General features: G+C 48.1%; 2 non-coding genes across 2 annotated transcripts; both read right to left on the reverse strand.

The window, feature by feature from the left end:
* Positions 1–11,801: 11,801 nt before the first annotated feature.
* Positions 11,802–11,875, reverse strand: TRNAT-AGU (transfer RNA threonine (anticodon AGU)). Its single transcript has one exon. It is a non-coding gene; the product is annotated as a tRNA-Thr (tRNA).
* Positions 11,876–13,379: 1,504 nt separating this feature from the next.
* On the reverse strand, positions 13,380–13,451 carry TRNAW-CCA (transfer RNA tryptophan (anticodon CCA)). The gene has a single exon. It is a non-coding gene; the product is annotated as a tRNA-Trp (tRNA).
* Between the last annotated feature and the right edge of the window lie 3,271 nt (positions 13,452–16,722).

Below are 16,722 nucleotides of genomic sequence, written 5' to 3' on the forward strand. Positions count from 1 at the left end.
TCATTAGGAAGGGGTTTGGAAATAAACGTGCTAATATTATAATGCCCTTATACAAATCTGTGTAAAAGGGCATTATAAAGGTGTAATGGATTTAGCAATAGCAATAGCACTTACATTTATATACCGCTCTATAGCCAAAGCTCTCTAAGCGGTTTACAATGACTTAGCATATTGCCCCCAACATTTCTGGGTACTCATTTTACCAACCTCGGAAGAATGGAAGGCTGAGTCAACCTTGAGCCCCTGGTCAGGATCGAACTTGTAACCTTCTGGTTACAGGGCAGCAGTTTTACCACTGCGCCACCAGGGGCTCTTTACCCAGCCTTTCTCTCAAAGCAAGCCCATGTGAGAGGAAGAAAAATGCCGAATCACCCCCTCCATGTTTTCTCCACAAAGGCTTCTCCCTTAGCTTTCCTGTCTTTCTAGTAGGTTATTTGCTGCCACCACACACATGTATCAACAGAGTTTAACCACCACGACCACCCCCAGTCTTGAGTGAAATTCCAGGGAAACTCCTTTTCTTACTATTGGAAAAATACAAAAACCTTCCATGTGCAAGCTTACATGTGGTGAGAAAACTTGTCAGCTGAAGAACGGTCAAATTGAAATATGTTTTGCACCAGAGTAAAATCCCCTTTCCGCCTCTCCCTTTCCTGAATTAAAAATCAACCCAGAGAGGCTTTTTTAAATTGCAAAGAACAAAACAAAGAAAACCCTAACCCGTCTGAAGCACTCTCAGCTTTTAGTTAAAATAAACACTCAGTAGTTGCAAAAATACTTCAAAAACAGCACCCCCAGTTGCAAGGAACAGGGATGTAGGGAAATACAAAATCCCTTTTAAAAGTTTACAGAGTCTTTTACAGTGCCTTAGCTGGGTGAGTGCAGGCTCAGCTTGAGTTCCTTCCTTCCAGCCACTTCCTTCCTCTCTCCCTTCTCTTCCTGTTCCTTCTACCTTGCAACATGCAAGCTCCTCTCCCCTGCACCATGTGTGCAGAGAGGATGCAGAATCCATCTGCATCCAGCTAGGGAGATAGATTAGAGATCCCATCTCCTCACTTTCCTATCTAGAATGGAGTTCTCTAATAAATACCACTTATATTGATTTGAAACTATGAACTGGCTCCAAGTTACTTTACTCTCAGCATACACGCATGCCTAACTACATTCCGCTGCGTTGTACCTCTGTGCACTCTGCTATAATGAAAAAGGGTTTCTCTTACCAAAAAGAATTCCCAACAGGTTATTTTGAGCTGCGTGTACTGCAACTAAAGAGTTAAGTCTGTTCCAGGAGATCCAGTGAGATCTAGCTGTGGGCACTTTGAATTGCTAATCTACAGCAGCTGCCCTTTTACGGAGCTCAGTGAGGATGGCTACTTTTCTAGAGAGAAAGCTCAGGCTGACTATCCTGAACCCAGACAATTACTTGGAATGAAAAACTCGACTGAAGATTGCATTGCGAGCTGAAGGACTACAGAAAGTCACTGAAGAAGACACACACACACCCCGCAGATGGAACCACAGCTCCTGAGAAAACTGCTAAAGAGGCGTGGCTACTCAAGGATGCAAAAGCTCAAGCTTTGATAGCTGCGTCTGTTAGTAAAAATTATCTTTCTACTATATGTGATCTTGAGATCTCAAAGGAAATGCTAAGCAAGCTAGATTCCTTGCATATGAAAAAGGGGTGGGCATACACCTTTAACTTGAGGAAAAAAATGCAGAATCTCCAGTATAAAGACAGGGACTGTTTTGCCATGCATGTTGGACTGCTATGGGAATTTTTGCTGCATTTAAAGCTGCAAGAGAGGAGTTTACAGAGAATCAGAAGCTGGAAGCTTTGTTCCTAAGCATGTCTCCCAGCTATAGCAATATAATCGGCCAATTGGAAGTCCACACCGCTCTAACCTTTGAGAGAGCTGTGGAAATTATCTCTTCTGAAGCAAGCAGAAGAGAAGTTTTGAATTCTCGATATGAAGGTGAATTGGCAAATAACTTTGCTCTTAAGGCAACAATTAGCCATTCCAGAGGAAACCCAAGGTGGGGAGGAAACCGCATGGGCTCCCCACATTTGCATACAAAGAGGTCTGGCTCTGTTGCCAAAGAAACTCAGTCCAGAGAGAGAGGTCACATGACCGCCAGCAGGGAGACTGCTCTTGGAATGAGGCCAACTGGTACTAATGCCTTTAGATGTTTTCTGTATAACCAATTTGGTCACAAGGTGGCAAACTGTCCCAAGAATTAGACAAGGAAAGCTGACTTTACAGAAAGAGATTCAAATAAGAATTTCATTGTTTCCCTGATACAAGACAATGGAAGATTCATATTAGACAGTGGTTCAACAATTCATATCTCAAACCACTTAGATTTCTATACTGAACTGTTTGATATTCCTGAAGAGATTGTTCATTTGGGCAATAATACTACAATTAAAGCAAAGAAGAAAGGCAAAGGAATTTTGTATTGCAAGTTATTAGATGGATCAGTTAAATCATTTTTTGTGAGAGATGTTTTGTATATCCCTGACTTCTCAAGCTCCTTACTTTCAATATCCAAGCTAGAGAAACAAGGCTGTGAACTGTATATTAGAAATGGACAATGTGTTGTTATCCAGAATGGAGAGGTTTGCCTTGTAGGCTCTGAATGCAAAGGCCTATACAGTGTGCAGGAGCAACCTGTGCCAAAGACAGACAGAGAAACATACCAGCCCAATGAAGTGAACCTTGCTCAGTCATGCTCACATGAAAACTGCTTGCAACTGTGGCATAGACGCCTAGGACACAGGAGCTATGAGTCAATCCAGAACCTGAAGAAAAGGGGATTAGCTAATGGCATTGATTTTGTACCATGTGACATTGTGACTAACTGTATTTTTTGTCTTGAGTCCAAAGCAGTTAACAAGCCATTTCCTAAGCAGAGTGAAAGGAAGACCAGAAGACCCCTGGAGCTGATCCACAGCGATATAGCTGGACCACTACCAGCAACCATAGGTAATTTCAGATATTTTCTCACATTCATCGATGATTTCTTACGATACACGGTTGTCTTTCTACTAAAGGAGAAATCACAGATGCTCGAGAAACTTCAGGACTACGTGGACATGACAAGCAACAAATTTGAGCAGGAGCCAAAGATCCTGCGCACAGACAGTGGAGGAGAGTATATGTCCAGCGCCACACAGCAGTTCCTGAGAGAACATGGAATCGTGCATCAAACCACGGTAGCTTACAATCCATCACAAAATGGTGTCTCAGAAAAGAAAAATAGAAGTCTCCTGTACATGATAAGATCCATGTTTCTGATGCACACCTCCCACAGAAACTCTGGGGAGAAGGCATCATGACTGCTTCATACATACAAAACAGACTGCACACAAAGCCTGTAGGAACAACACCATATGAACTTTGGCATAGTCATAAGTTGTCCATGATGCATTTGCGTGTCTTTGGAAGCATGGCTTACTCATACATCCCAAAGGAAAAAAGGACTATGTCAGGGGCTAGGGCCACAAAAGGGATTTTTGTAGGCTACTCAGCGCAATCCAAAGGCTACATAATTCTGGATCCTGACACCAACAGGATAACCATAAGCAGATTGGTGTATTTTGATGAGAATGAAAGAGCTACACCTTCAGAGGGGGTCTACACCGAAGCAAGCAACCAGACCAAACACCCCGACAACTGGATTATGCTTCCTGATCTCAGCGGAATTGAGGAGGAGGAGACAGCAGATCCAGATCCAACCACGCTCAACACAGAGACCCCCAGCGATCCACCAGACGCACCTGAGATAATGGAAGGGACCACAGAGGGTGAGGTGAGGCACTCAATGTGCTCAACCAGAGGTGCTCCAGCCCTGAGACTGTCCTACCTCACAAGAATGGCAGAACAACCAGAACCCTCATCATGGGAGGAAATATCCCTTAAAAATCTAACAGATGCTGAAGAAAGAGGTGGTCTTACCCTACCAGACTTAAGGTTGTATTTTGATGCTGTTTGTTTGTCATGGTTAAAAGAATGGATAACATTAAGAAATCCTAGAATACTTGATTTGGAAGGATTTGATAGAAGGTTTGGATGGCATTCATATTTGTGGTATGACAAAAGTAAAATACATAAAGATTTTTTGAATCACTATGTAAGAAGGAGTCTAATGAAAGTGTGGGTAAAATATAAAAAATGGCTGGAACCTAAAACTCCGTTATGGTTATCCCCGATTGAAGCTTTAGTACGTAAAGAGACAAATATGCAACCGCAGTGGGGTACCTATAGGGATCTGTTGCTTTTTCAAGAAAAAGGCTGTAAGTTGAAAAATCTAATTGAAGTACAAAATTTCGTTAGTAAATGGTTTCAGTATCATCAGTTAAATGAAGTTTTTAAGAAGGATGTCAAACTTGGATTTGAGGATCAAATGTCCAGATTTGAGAAGGAGCTATGTGAAAATGATGAAAAATTAGTGTCTAAGATGTATAAGCTGTTGCTGTTGGAGGAGACAAGAGATGAAGTGGTTAAAACGTCTATGATAAAATGGGCTCAAGATGTGGGTCATAATATAGATATGGCAGCTTGGGAAAAATTATGGAAAACTGATTTAAAGTTCACTGCATGTTAAACTTTAAAAGAAAATTATTATAAGATGATGTATAGGTGGTATTTGACGCCTAAAAAACTCGCGATAATGTATAAAAATGTTTCAAAGAAATGTTGGAAATGTGGACATTGTAAAGGAACTTTTTTCATATGTGGTGGTCTTGTAGGAAGGCAAAGGCTTTTTGGGACATGATATATAATGAGTTGAAAAAAATTTTTTTTAATGACATTTCCTAAGAGCCCAGAATCCTTCCTGCTGGGAATAATGCAAGGAGAGTTTCCCACAAGAAATTTAACATTCTTCATGTATGCAACCACGGCGGCCAGAAAACTATACGCACAGAAATGGAAGGACAATGAACTGCCCTCAAAATAAGATTGGCTGATAAAAATTTTGGAATGCACGGAGATGGCAAAACTTACAGTACTGATAAGAGATCAAAATTTGGAAGGTTTTAAAGAAGATTGGAAACCATTCTTACTGTACTTAAAGAACTATTTTCCTAATATTGATTTTTCAACTGGGTTTGAAATTTAGCAATATTAGCAGGTTGAGTAGATTAAAATCGAGTTTGGTAAGGTATAGGATATATGTTTTGAATTACTATAGCAAGGGTTAATTGTATAATTAGTGATTTGCGCTGAATAGTGAACTGGAAGTCAATTTTTTGTTTAATGTGTGATGTAATGAGATTCTTAAGATATTGTTAAAATCAATAAAAAATTTAAAGCAAAAAAAAAAAGGGAGGAAATATCCCAGCTACCACAACCAGAAGCCCAGAAGTGGAAACAAGCTGCAATTGAAGAGCTTGAGGCTCTACAGAAAAACAAAGCCTGGACTCTTACTAAGTTACCTCAGAGAAGGAAAGTTATAGGCTGCAAATGGGTTTTTCAAACTCAAACATGATGCTGATGGTGAGATTCAGCGCTACAAAGCCAGATTAGTAGCAAAAGGATATTAATTAGTATTTATTTTTAAGGATATTATTAATAGCGAAAGGATATATTTTAATGTAAACCGCCCTGAGTCTTTTGGAAGGGTGGTATAAAAGTTTTAATAATAAATAAATAAATATTCACACAAATATGGAGAAGATTATGATGAAACATTTGCACCTGTGGTCAAACACACCACAGTAAGGACTCTGTTAAGTATTACTGCTAGCAAAGGAATGCATGTTGAACACCTAGACGTGAAAACTGCATTCTTGCATGGCGAACTAGAAGAGGACATTTACATGCAACAACCACCAGGTTTCTTAGAGAAAGGCAAAGAGGACCTTGTATACAAACTGCAAAAGAGCATTTATGGTTTAAAACAGGCTACCAGAGCATGGAACACAAAACTAAATGATATGCTGCTCCAAGCAAACTTCAAAAGAAGTGAAGCTGATCCTTGCCTGTACACGAAATGCAGAGATGGCAAATGGACTTACATTTTGGCGTATGTTGATGATTTGATTCTTGCCTATGAGAATCCAGATGACAGCAAGGAAATAATGCATCATCTCAACAGAGATGTGGAAGTCAAGCAACTTGGCAACATTGCACACTATTTGGGCATTCAAGTTCAAAGAGAGAAAGATGGAAGTTTCCTCATCAACCAAGAACAGAAAATTAAAGACCCGATAAACCTGCTCAGACTGGAAGATGCGAATCCTACACCAACTCCAATGGAAGTGAACTACATAAAGCCAGAAGATCAAACTGAGCCACAATCTGACAGCCATAGATATCGTGAAGCATTGGGTAAGCTTCTATACATTAGTGCACTCACTAGGCCAGATATTAGCACAGCAGTTGGCTTACTTTGCAGAAAGACTGCATCACCAACAGTCAAGGACTGGAATGCAATTAAGAGACTTGTTAAGTATCTAAAGGGTACTGCACACTTTAAGCTCAAGCTGCCAGCTAACGGTCAACCAAAACTAGAAGCATACGTAGATGCAGACTGGGGTGGAGACCTAACAGAAAGGAAATCCACCAGCAGTCACATAATTTTCTATGGAGATGGAGCCATAAGCTGGTCAAGCACTAAGCAACACATAACAGCATCATCAACCACTGAAGCAGAATATGTATCAGCTGCACAGAGCTGTCACGAGATACAATGGCTGTGTCAACTTCTGAAAGATCTAGGTATAGATGTACCACAGCCCATACCAGTGCATGAAGACAACCAAAGCTGCATTCAACTCTCCAAACCAGAAGATGTAAAGAGGCGTACCAAGCATATTTATGTGAAGTACCATATAGTGAGAAATCTGCAAAAGGATGGACTAATCAAGCTGATCTACTGCCCAACAAATGAAATGCTTGCAGATATACTCACTAAGCCACTACCAAGACCCTGCTTTGAAAAGCTGAGAAAGAAAATGAATCTTGTGAACTGAGTCATGAGACATTGAGAGGGGGTATTGGAAGTGAAGGACTTGCGCTGTCTCTTGTCTCAATGACAGTGGAGGACAGACTAGTGAGTCAGACGGCTAGAGGGTCAAGACACTGGTCATCCCTTCTCTACTGCTCTGACACTGTCCCTTTGATATGTAGATTGCTAATCTTAGGGACTTCCTTCCTTCCAGCCACTTCCTTCCCCTTCTCTTCCCTTCCTTCTACCTTGCAACATGCAAGTTCCTCTCCCCTTCACCATGTGTGCAAAGATGCAGAATCCATCTGCATCCAGCTAGCTAGCTAGATAGGAGATCCCATCTCCTCACTTTCCTATCTAGAATGGAGTTATCTAATAAATACCACTTATATTGATTTGAAACGATGAACTGGCTCCAAGTTACTTTACTCTCAGCATACACACATGCCTAAGTAAATTCCGCTGTGGTGTGCCTCTGTGCACTCTGCTATAATGAAAAGGGGTTTCTCTTACCAGAGAGAATTCCCAACATCTAATAGGCCATTCACCTCTGCAGAGGTGGGTCATGGCTGTAAGTTCTACTTTAACCAGATAGTGATTCGTCCATGACAATGGGGAGATGACAGGAGAATATGGAGGCTGCAAAGACGCTAAAAAAAGTTATTTGCATCTATCTTCGTGGCAGAGGGTACTGAGCATATACCTGTTCCTGAACCAGACTTTTTGGGGACGGAGGCTAGAGAACTGAGTCAGAAAGAAGTGACAAAAGATGATGTTCTAAACTGTCTGGAAAAATTAAATACTAGCAAATCACCAGGGCCAGATGGCATCCATCCAAGAGTCCTTAAAGAACTCAAATGTGAAATTGCCGACCACCTTGCAAAAATATATAACTTATCCCTACAATCAGGCTCTGTGTGAGAGGACTGGAAAGTAGCAAATTTAATATGGATTTTCAAAAAGGGATCCAGGGGCAATCTGGGAAATTACAGGCTGGTTAGCTTAACGTCTATTCCAGGCAAATTGATGGAAAGCATCCTCAAGGGTAAAATTGTAAAGCACATAGAACAACAGGCCCTGCAGGAGGAGAACCAGCATGGCTTCTACAAAGTTAAATCTTGCCTCACTAAACTTTTGGAGTTCTTTGAGAGTGTCAACAGGAGTGTGGATAAAAGTGGTCTGATTAACATGGTATACTTTGTCAAAAGCTTTTTAGAAGTCTAAGTTCCTCATCAAAGACTCTTGAAAAAACTTTGCAGTCACAGAGGACAAGTACATCTGTGGATTGTTAACTGGTTGAAGGATAGGAAACAGGGTATGGATAAATGGAGAGTTTTCACAATAGAGGGAATTGGGGTCCCCCAGGGATGTGTACTCGGACCAGTGCTTTTTAATTTATTCATAAATGATGCAGAAGCAGGAGTAAGCAGAGAGGTGGCCAAATTTGCAGATGACACAAAACATTTTAGGGTAGTTAAATCAAAAACAGATTGTGAGGAGCTCTAAAAGGATCTCTCTAAACTAGGTGAGTGGGTGACAAAATGGCAAATGAAGTTCAATGTTGGCAAGTGTAAGATGCACATTGGGACGAAAAACCCCAACATCACATTGAGATGAAAAACTGATGGGATCTGAGCTGTTGGTGACTGACCAGGAGAGGGATCTTGGGGTCGTGGTGGATAGCTCACTGAAAATGTCAACTTAATGTGCGGCAGCTGTGAAAAAGGCCAATTCCATGCTAGGGATCATTAGGAAGGGGGTTGAAAATAAAACTGCTAATATTATAATACCCTTATACAAAATGATGGTGCAGCCACACTTGGGAGTACTGCGTGCAATTCTGGTCACCACATCTAAAAAAGGACATTGTAGAACTGGGAAAGGTGCAGAAGAGGGCAACCAAGATGATCAGGGGCCTAGAGCACCTTTCTTATGAGGCAAGACTACAACACCTGGGGCTATTTAGTTTAGAAAAAAGACGACTGTGGGGAGACATGATAGAGGTCTATAAAATCATGCATGGAGTGGAGAAAGTGGAGAGAGAGAAATTCTTCTCCCTCTCACAGAACACTACAACCAGTTTAGGACCAACAAATGGAAGTGCTTTTCACAAAATGCATTATCAATGTGTGGAATTCTCTGCCACAAGATGTGGTGACAGCCAACAACCTGGATGGTTTTAAGAGGGGTTTGGATAACTTCATGGAGGAGAGGTTCTATCAACGGCTACTAGCCGGAGGGCTATAGGCCACCTCCAGCCTCAAAGGCAGGATGCCTCTGTGTACCAGTTGCAGAGGAGTCACAGCAGGAGGGAGGGCATGCCCTCAACTCCTGCCTGTAGGCTGGCTCCTTTATTTTGCAACAATATCTATAATAATAACAACAATATTGATAATAAAATTCAGCCATCCCAAGTCCTTGGGAAGGACCCGATGTCTGGATAAAACAAACCAGTCAATAACACCTGTCTGTCTGTGTAAACAAGAAATAACAACAACAACAATAATATAAGGGCATTATAACAAATCTATGTATAAGGAGAGGATAAAGGGCCACGTCTGGAGTACTGTGTTCGGTTCTGGTCATCAAATCTTAAGAAGGACATTGTAGAACTGGGAAAGGTGCAGAAGAGGGCCACCAAGATGATCAGGAGCCTGGAGCACCTTCCTTATGAGGCAAGGCGACAACATCTGGGGCTCTTAACTTTGGAACAGAGGCGACTAAGGGGAGACATGATCGAGGTGTATAAAATTAGACATGGAGTAGAGAGAATGGACAGAGGGAAAATTTTTCTCCCTCTCTCACAACACTAGAACCAGGGGTCTAGAACACTAGAACCAGGGGTCATCCCATGAAATGGAAGGCCGGGAAATTTAGGCTCAACAGAAGGAAGTACTTTTCTACAGAGCACATCAGTAATCTATAGAACTCTCTGCTACGGGATGTGGTGGTAGCCACCAACCTGGATGGCTTTAAAAGGGGCTTAGATATTCATGGAGGACAGGTTTATCAATGGCTACTAGTCTGGTGGATGTGGGCCACCTCCAGCCTCCACCCTAACCCTAACCCTCCAGCTAAATCCCAGTTGCAGGGGAGCCACAGCAGGAGAGCGGGCATGCCCTCTGCTCTTGCCTGTGGGCTTCCCAGAGACATCTGGTGGCCACTGTGAGAAACAGGGTGCTGGACTAGATAAGACTTTGCTTCTGATCCAGTATGGCTCTTCTTATGTTCTTCTGTTAAACCATAGATTTGAATCTCGCACACAGCAAGGCAGTCAGAAGGAATTCGAATATGAATATCTAGATACCGCTTTTCAACCAAAGTTCCCAAAGTGGTTTACAGACAGAAATTTAATTAATTAATTAAATGGCTGCCTGCCCCCAAAGAGCTCACAGTCTAAAAAAAGAAAGACACCAGCAACAGCCACTGGAGGGATGCTGTGCTGGGGGGGGGGGGTTCAAGGCAGTCAGAAGGAGAGCAGTAACTAATCATTTCTTATTTAGATCGTGCTTTTCAGTAAGACACTCCGAAAGCAGTTTAAACAGCAGATGCTGTTTAACTCAAGTTTACAAAATCACAGAAGTTAGGGCAGGTTGAGGCTCTGTGTCCCACCACAAATGACCAGTCAGCTAAGCATTCTGCATGCCCCCCTGCCCCCAGCAATCTGGACAAAAAGCTCTTTGGAGGTAAATTTCAGACAAAGAGATGCTAATTGTGCTTTGTCTCATAAAGAGGAGGGAAAAAATGCAGAATCTTTAGCTATCAGCCATTACTCACCCACAGGCAACAACAGGGGACAGGCAAGAAGGAATTTCTGAAGGACCTGCCAAACAACCTGCCTTAAGCAAGATGCACATTTACACCAAAACTGAAACAAAAGCGGTTCAGGTCTGGTCTCTGCCTTCCCCTGACCGCCCCCTCGAAAGGATACTGAGCATAATTGTCGCCTTCATATTACTGCCCCTGCCCCCACCCAATCTGAGAGAGAGAGACAGAGCTTCTTTAAGGCTGGCCATGTGGGGGGGGATGTCTTTTGAGGAGGGGCAGGTGTCTTGACTACACAGAGCTCTTTCTGGGAAGGACCCCCCCCCCGTAGCTTGCCCACCCAGTTCCTGTATTTGCCCCCTCCCCAAGCTGACAGGTTTGGGGGCAATGGAGGATGTGGCTATAGGGAGGGGGCAATTCTGGGCCTCCCAGCAGAGAGGACCCTGCCTAGGATCCAGCTGAGGGGTTGGGAGTCAGCTGAGGAGGGGGGCAAGGAATTGAGGGGGGGGTCAGCAGAGGTGGTGCAGCATAGGGCCCCCTCATGAATTTCTTTGCTCTTGAAGCCCTTGAAGTTATGTGATTGGGCGGGGGGGCAGGCCAGGCCCAAGGGTGGGCGAGGCAAGGAGGGGCTTTGTAAATGGCTCGTGGGCAGCGGGGGGGGGGGGGGGGCGAGCAGGCAGGCAGGCAGGCAGGGAGGGCTGCATGGCGTGGTGTCCCTTAAAGGCAGCACCCCCGCCCCAGCAGCCGCCGCCACTGCGCAAGAGAATCCACCCCGCTCCTCCCTTCCAAGATCACCTCCAAGATCACCCCCGCCCCGCAGAGGGGGCAGCAGCCCCTCTCTCTCCCCCAGGAAAGTGCAAAACCCACCCACCTGCCTCCTCAACTGTGCCCGGGAACGTGCCCAGCAGGGGAGCGGAGTGCTGGGTGGGGTCACGGTTAAGAGGGAAAGCACAGTGAGATCGGGGGTCCCTAGCGTCCTCCTCCTACGTAGGAAATGCAAAAGCGGCGGGGGGGGGCTGCCCTTTAAAATGGGAAATCTGGCTGCCTGGGGTGGAAAAGTGGAGAGCGCTATACTAACCCGCCACAGGCACCGCTGGGATTCGAACCCAGGATCTCCTGTTTACTAGACAGGCGCTTTAACCAACTAAGCCACGGCGCCGCATGTTGCCAGCCTCTCCCGCTGCCCGGGCAGTTCACTGCAAAGGCTGGCTGGCGCCAAAATCCGGCCTGGAATCTAGAAGCAGCAAGAGATGGGGAATGGGTGAGAGCCCGAATCCCGGAATGGATTTTGCAGACGTGTTGATTATCCGGGCGAGAGGCGGCTGCATCCAAAGCGTGGCATCGCGCGCGGCGGCGGCGGCGGCGGCGGCTCCAACCGCGGAAAGGCCGCGGGAGGGAAAGGAGGAAGGCCGCCAACCCGCCCCGCGCAATTGCGGAGCACAACGAGCGTGAACAACCGACACATGCTTCGTATTGTGGCGGCGACGGTGAATCGGCCGAGCGAGGCTGGCATGGCGGGGGCGGGGGCAGCAGTAGGGGCATTGGGGGCACAAAGGGGGGCGCAGAAGAGGCAGCAGCAGGCATTTCTGGATGGGCGAGCGGGGGGGGGCGGGGTGGTGTGCCAGACGCGGGGCGACAATTCCGGAGACAGAGTGAAAGGGGAAGGCCGGTGATGAACGACTTCTCCCCCCCCGCCCGCCCGCCCGCCTCGGGAAGAAGGGCCAAAGGGAGCAAGGGCTCCAGGATGGTGGCACGGAAACACTGGCACGTGCGAACCAGAGAAGACCCTCGGGCTTTTTCGCGCCCCTTTTCCCTGGGGGAGAAAAGTTAAGCGGGCGAGAGAGAAGAGCTCTGCGCTGGCTGCAGGCTGGGCGGAGTGGGGAGGGGAGTGCGGGGTGGGGGTCTGCCGGAGAGTTAATTGGTGCCCCCTCCCTCCGCCGCCCCACAAGCAGCCCAGCCCGGCTCTGCCTGGCGACGGGCCGCCGGTTTCTTTCCAGGCCGCTGCTTCATTTTAATGAACTGGCAGAAGGAGGCTGGGGCCACCCTGGGCGGTGCGGGGAGGGGGGCTCCGTGGAGCGGCCTTCTTTCCCCCCGTTCCCAGCCCCCGTGATGGTTCTACGGGGGGGCGGGATTGCGCGCCCTTCCTCCTGCCTTCCGCTAATGAGTCTCTTCCCGCTGCCAAAACATGCAACGTGAAGGGACCACCCGCGGCCGGCGGGGTCTTTTGGGGTGGGGGGTCAGCTGGCACCCTGGACTCCGGGCCTCCAGCCAGCCGGGGTGGGAACAGGGGGGCTCCCTCCCCTCGCCCGCCGCAACTCCTGCTGCTTCTCTCCGGCCAGGGCCTGCTGGGAAATCCCCCCAAGGGGAGAAGCGGGGCTTCTCTGCCCGAAGGAGCGTCCCAGTTGCGTGGCGGCGGGGGAGGCTGGCGGGCGGGGGCTGTTGTTGCTGCCTGTTCCTCCCTCTCTGGGCGGCAGGGCCAGTCTCGGGCAACTGAGCGCTCCCAAGGAGCGAGACAGCCTGCGTGCCCCTGAACATGTGCAGAATGGGTCTCACGCACAAAGAGCCCCTGCGAGAGACAGGGTGGGCGTCTGCCAGCTGCACGGGGGAAAACGGACACGTGGCTAGCTCTTCCGAAAAAGAGGGCCTCCGGAGGGCATGCAGCCTGACCCCGACGTGATTCGAACACGCAGCCTTCTGATCTGGAGTCAGACGCGCTACCGTTGCGCCACGAGGTCAGCCGTGCAGCACGTTCCCACTTCTGTCCCCTGCAGCTGATGCTGAGTCCTCCCTTCCTGCAAGCAGAAGACGCCGCAGGCCGGAGTCCGGGACTTCTCGGGCCGCCGCAGAGCTCTGGCCCCAGTCGCGCCTCGTCTGCCTGCCTCTCCCTTGCTCGGGAGCGAGCCGGGCGGAGAGCCTGGTCGGGAGGGGAGGCCATGAGGAGAGGCTGGAGTCGCCCTCCCTCTCCCGGTTGCAGCCATTGCAACAGCTTCCAGTTACTTCCAGCGGCTGTTGCTGGTGTCTGCCTTAGCTTTCTTTTTAGATTTGGGCGCAGGGAGCCTTCTTCATTCATTCATTCATTCCTCTCTGTAAACCGCTTTGGAAACTTGGGTTGAAGAGCGGGATATAAATAGTTGTTTGTGAGCTCTGCCTCCACCAGCCAGCTCTTGTGACCGCCTCGGTTCCGTAGACCAATTATAGCGTAGCTATAATTGCGTGGATGGGCTCGAAGCACATGGGCCCCCAGGTCCCTCCCTCTATTCTTCATTGGGGGGTCCGCCAGAGAGAGGGATGAACAAGGCCCCCCCCTCCCCAGCTATGCCCTGCCAAAGACAGCGGTAGTGATGTGCCCGTGTGAAGAAGAAGGCGAGGTCCACACACACACACACACACACACACACACCCCGCCCCGCAGCTCCCCTGCTAAGGTGTCCAGCAATCAGGGGCACCCCGGAGGATCCCGCCTCCACTGCTCCCCCCGCCCCGGCTTCTGGGGTCAGGGTTGTGGGAGGCTGTGCTGCCCTCCACCCACGACCTGCCTCTCAGCAAAGCGGCCCAAGGTGGGTTCCAGAGTCCCTTCAGACCAGCCTCCCTCCCCCCCATCTAACCTGCAGGACCCAGACACTTGGCCCCTCTGTGCCCCACTCCGGGTTTTTCTCCTGGGGCCGCCACTGGCTGGGCTCCCTTCTCCCCTGAGCAGCTCTGCCCCCTTTGTGGGGGTCACATTGCTCCCCCCTCCAGTTCTGGAGCAGCAGCTTCCTTCCCAGCAGGCCAGGCGCCCCCTCCCTTTGGCAAATGGATCTCTCCCCCCCCTGCACCCTGTTCCTGCCACTCCCCCCTCGCAGAGCGCAGTGCAGCCCTGGGGGAGGGGGTGGCCCCTTCCTCTCTGCACCCTAACTGCACTTTCTATGTCCAAGGGGGGAGGGGGTCCAAAGTGGCTGAGGGCGCGGGAGTGCACTAGGCCCAGTGGTGTGGCTTGCGGGGGGGCATCGGGGGTGTCTGGGTATTTGCCGTGTGCTTGGGGTTGGGGTGCCCCTGTAGTCTTGAAAGGTCCCCCCCCAAGGTGAGGAGGGCAGGCTGTGCATGGGAAAGGCCGGGGCCCTTGCAGCCTGGATCTTGGGCCTCAGGGGGGCCCCATGCCAGCCCACGGAGAGACATTGCAAGAATCCAGAAGTGCCCCCCAGGTAGGCCCCCTCTTTCTGGTACCCCTGAGATGCTAGGCCCACAGCAGGTAGGTTGAGATGGGATGGTCAGTCTGGCAAACTCCAACCTGACCCACCTGGTGGGGGGGGGGGCTTTCCTGAAATCCCGGACAGCGCAGCCTGGTGGCCCTACGGGCCAGGCTGCTGGGCATTCTGTACTGGCTGGTGGCTGCTGCTGGGCCCCTAAGAGCAGCCCTGCCGGATCAGGCCCAAGGAGGCCCTTCCAGCCTCCTGTTTCCCGCAGTGGCCCACCAGATGCCTCCGAGAAGCCCACAGGCAAGAGCTCTGTGCCTGCCCTCTCTCCTCCTGCTGTGGCTCCCCTGCAATTGGTATTGAGTGGCATCCTGCCTCTGAGGCTGGAGGTGGCCCACAGCCACCAGACTAGTAGCCATGGATAGACCTGTCCTCCATAAATGTGTCTAAGCCCCTTTTAAAGCCATCCAAGCTGGTGGCCATCACCACATCCCACAGCAAGGAATTTCATAGATTAATGATGCACTGTGTGGGAAAAGACCTTACTCTTGTCGGGCCTAAATTTCCCAACCTTCAGTTTCATGAGGTGACCTCTGGCTCTAGTATTGTGAGAGAGGGAGAAAAATTTCTCTCTATCCACCCTGTCCACTCCATGAATAATTTTATGCACCTCGATCATGTCTCCCCTTTGATTGATTGATTGAGTGCCATCAAGTTGGTGTTGATTCTTAGCAACCACATAGATCAATTCTCTCCAGGATGATCTGTCTTCAACTTGGCCTTAAAGGTCTCTCAGTGGTGCATTCATTGTTGTCATAATCAAGTCCATCCACCTTGCTGCTGGTCGTCCTCTTCTTATTTATTTATTTATCTATTTATCTATTTATCGAATTTGTACACTGCTCACAACTTTCATCTCTGGGCAGTTAACAATAGCATAAAACCAGTTTTAAACATATACAAAAAACTTAAAACAATTTAACAATTTAAAAATAAACCAGAGATTAAAAGGACCAAAATTTAGGAAGCTGAGAAAGCTTGGGTGAAAAGATGGGTTTTCAGGTGTTTTTTGAAAATTGCCAGAGATGGGGAGGAACGTATCTCAGCAGGGAGCTCATTCAACAATCTTGGGGCAGATACTGAGAAGGCCATCTTTGTTTAGCCACCAAATGAGTTGGTGGTAACTGGAGACGGACCTCCTCAGATGACCTTAATGTGCGGTGGGGATCATGCAGAAGAAGGCGCTCTCTGAGATACCCAGGGCCTAAGCCATTTATAAGGGCTTTATAAGTTATACTTCGTATTTTGTCCGGAAACCTATTGGCAGCCAGTGTAGCTCCATCAGTAAAGGAGTAATGTGGTCTCTCCGAGATGACCCAGAGACCAACTTGGCTGCCGCTTTCTGAACCAACTGAAGTTTCTGGACTACGTACAAAGGCAGCCCCACGTAGAGCGCATTACAGAAGTGAAGTCTGGAAGTCACCAACAGATGTACCACTGTTTTGAGGATATTGATCTTGAGAAACGGGTGCAGCTGGCTTATCAGCCGGAGCTGATAAAAAGCACCCCTGGCCACCACCTCAACCTGAGAAACCAGGGAGAGGTGTGAATCCAGAAGTACTCCCAGACTGCGAACCTGTTCCTTTTGGGGAAGTGTGACCCTATCTTGAACAGATAGGTCAAAATTGTCTCTAGAGTTCAGACCCCGCACAATAAGTACCTCTGTCTTATCTGGATTCAGCTTCTGTTTATTCTCCCTCATCCAGCCCATTACTGCTTCCAGGCAGGCATTTCGGGAGGATATGCCAGCTCCTGAAGACGTTGACATGGAGAA

The sequence above is a fragment of the Hemicordylus capensis genome, chromosome 6 (genome assembly GCF_027244095.1).
Source record: "Hemicordylus capensis ecotype Gifberg chromosome 6, rHemCap1.1.pri, whole genome shotgun sequence".
Taxonomy (NCBI): domain Eukaryota; kingdom Metazoa; phylum Chordata; class Lepidosauria; order Squamata; family Cordylidae; genus Hemicordylus; species Hemicordylus capensis.